This window comes from Triticum aestivum, chromosome 6D (genome assembly GCF_018294505.1).
Source record: "Triticum aestivum cultivar Chinese Spring chromosome 6D, IWGSC CS RefSeq v2.1, whole genome shotgun sequence".
NCBI lineage: Eukaryota > Viridiplantae > Streptophyta > Magnoliopsida > Poales > Poaceae > Triticum > Triticum aestivum.
Genome location: NC_057811.1, coordinates 135,484,092 through 135,487,650, shown reverse-complemented (window position 1 = coordinate 135,487,650; position 3,559 = coordinate 135,484,092).

Genomic DNA, 3,559 nt, shown 5'->3' with positions numbered 1-3,559 from the left:
TTCTTACAAAATCTATCTTCCCTTTTTGGTGTGCAAAGGCACTCCCAATTCACTCCGCAAAAAGTGACATGCTTATAAGAAACATTTTTGTCATGACTTGTGCAATCATCATTAGCATTTTGGATATTCAAAGAATTCACACTAACAACATTGCAATCATGCTCATCATTCAAATATTTTGTGCCAAGCATTTTATTGACTTCTTCTTCTAACAATTGAGCACAATTTTCCGAACCATCATTTTCAAGAAAGATATTATAAAGATGATCGATAATATGATGCAACCTCAATTCCATTTTTTATGTAGTTTTCTTTTTATTAACCAAACTAGTGATAAAACAAGAAACTAAAAGATTCGATTACAAGATCTAAAGATATACCTTCAAGCACTCACCTCCCTGGCAACGGCGCCAGAAAAGAGCTTGATGTCTTCTACTCAACTTTATTCTTGTAGACACGTGTTGGGCCTCCAAGCGAAGAGTTTTGTAGGACAGTAGCAATTTTCCCTCAAGTGGATGACCTAAGGTTTATCAATCTGTGAGAGGTGTAGGATGAAGATGGTCTCTCTCAAACGACCCTGCAACCAAATAGAAGAAATCTCTTGTGTCCCCAACACACCCAATACAATGGCAAATTGTATAGGTGCACTAGTTCGGCAAAGAGATGGTGATAAAAGTGTAATATGGATGGTAGAAATATATTTTATAATCTGAATAAATAAAAACATCAAGGTAGCAAATAGTAAACAGGCACAAAAATGGTATTGCAATGCTTAAAAACAAGGCCTAGGGTCCGTACTTTTACTAGTGCAACCTCTCAACAATGCTAACATAGTTGGATCATATGATTATCCCTCAAAGTGCAACGAAGAATCACTCCCTAGTTCCTATTAGCGGAGAACAAAATATAGGAATTGTTTGTAGGGTACGAAACATCCTCAAAGCTATTCTTTCCGTTCGATCTATTCAAGAGTTCGTACTAGAATAACACCAAAGCAAATTCATATTCATAATACTCAATCCACAAAAAGAACTACAAGGAGACCCCAAAGTTTCTATCAGAGAAAAGATAATAAAAACGTGCATCAACCCCTATGCGAAGATTACCCCAATATCACCGCGGGAATCCGCAAGTTGAGTGCCATAACATATATCAAGTGAATCAATAATATACCCCAATGTCACCTCAAGTATTCATACCGCAAGACATACATCATGTGTTCTCAAAGCTGAACATTCAATCTGACATGACAATACTTCAAAGGGTAAAGATTCAATTCATCACAACAAGAGTATAGAGGGGAGAAACATCATATGATCCATCTATATTAACAAAGCCCATGATATAGATCACGAGAGAGAGATTTAACACATAGCTACTGGTACAAACCCTCAGCCCCGAGGGTGGACTACCCCCTCCTCATCGTGGTGGCCGCCGGGATGATGAAGATGGCCACCGAAGATGATTCCCCCCCTCCGGCAGGGTGCCGGAACGGGTCTAGACTGGTTTTCGGTGGCTATAGCGACTTGCGGCGGCGGAACTTCTAATCTAGGTTAACCCCGAAGGGTTTCGGAATATTTGTGAATTTATAGTGCAAAGAAGGGGTGCGGGAGGCCACCGAGGTGGGCACAACCCACCTGGACGCGCCAGGGGGGCCTGGCATACCCTGGTGGGTGGTGCCCCCCGGGGCACCCCCCAGGTGCTGCTCTGGCCCATCGGGAGTCTTCTGGCCCATAAAAATCCACAAAAAGTTTCGCGGTGTTTGGACTCCGTTTGATATTGATTTTCTGCGATGTAAAAAAACATCCAAAAACAGCAACTGGCACTATATCAATAGGTTAGTCCCAAAAATGATATAAAATGACTATAAAATGATTATAAAACATATGAGAATGATAATATATTGGCATAAATACTTCATAAATTATAGATACGTTGGAGACGTATCAGTAACATCATCATCACCGTCGCCACGTCGTTGTGCTGACAGAACTCTCCCTCGTCCTCAACTGGATCAAGAGCTCGAGGGACGTCATCGTGCTGAACGTGTGCTGAACACGGAGGTGCCATACGTTCGGTACTTGGATCGTGAAGACGTTCGACTACATCAACCACGTTACTAAACGCTTCCACTTTCGGTCTACGAGGGTACGTGGACACACTCTCCCGTCTCGTTTCTATGCATCTCCTAGATAGATCTTGCGTGATCGTAGTTAAAAATTTCGAAATACTGCATTCCCCAAACAGTGGCATCCGAGCCAGGTCTATGTGTAGATGTTATATGCACGAGTAGAACACGAAGAGTTGTGGGCGATAATAGTCATACTGCTTACCACCAACGTCTTACTTTCATTCGGCGGTATTGTTGGATGAAGCGGACCGGATCGACATTACATGACCACGTTCATGAGACTGGTTCGACCGACGTGCTTCGCACACAGGTGGCTAGCAGGTGGCTGTTTCTCCAACTTTAGTTGAATCGAGTTTGACTACGGCCGGTCCTTGTTGAAGGTTAAAACAGCACACTTGATGAAAAGTTGTTGTGGTTTTGATGCGTAGGTAAGAACGGTTCCTGCTAGAAGCCCATAGCAGCCACATAAAACTTGGAACAATAAAGTAGAGGACGTCTAACTTGTTTTTGCAGGGCATGTTGTGATGTGATATGGTCAAGACGTGATGAGATATAAATTGTTGTATGAGATGATCATGTTTTGTAAAATTTATCAGCAACTGGCAGGAGCCTTATGGTTGTCGCTTTATTGTATGAAATGCAATTGCCATGTAATTGCTTTACTTTATCACTAAGCGGTAGCGATAGTCCTAGAAGCAATAGTTGGCGAGACGACAACGATGCTACGATGGAGATCAAGGTGTCAAGCCGGTGACGATGGAGATCATGATGGTGCTTTGGAGATGGAGATCAAAGGCACACGATGATGATGGCCATATCATGTCACATATTTTGATTGCATGTGATGTTTATCCTTTATGCATCTTATTTTGCTTAGTACGGCGGTAGCATTATAAGATGACCCCTCACTAAATTTCAAGGTATAAGTGTTCTCCCTGAGTATGCACCGTTGCTACAGTTCATCGTGCCGAGACACCACGTGTTGATCGGGTGTGATAAGCTCTACGTTCACATACAACGGGTGCAAGCCAGTTTTGCACATGTAGAATACTCGGGTTAAACTTGACGAGCCTAGCATATGCAGATATGGCCTCGGAACACTGAGACCGAAAGGTCGAACATGAATCATATAGTAGATATGATCAAAATAGTGATGTTCACCATTGAAAACTACTCCATCTCACGTGATGATCGGACATGGTTTAGTTGATATGGATCACGTGATCATTTAGATGACTATAGGGATGTCTATCTAAGTGGGAGTTCTTAAGTAATATGATTAATTGAACTTTAATTTATCATGAACTTAGTACCTCATAGTATTTGCATGTCTATGTTGCTGTAAATCAATGGCCCGTGCTACCGTTCCCTTGAATTTTAATGCATTTCTAGAGAAAGCTAAGTTGAAAGATGATGGTAGCAATTACA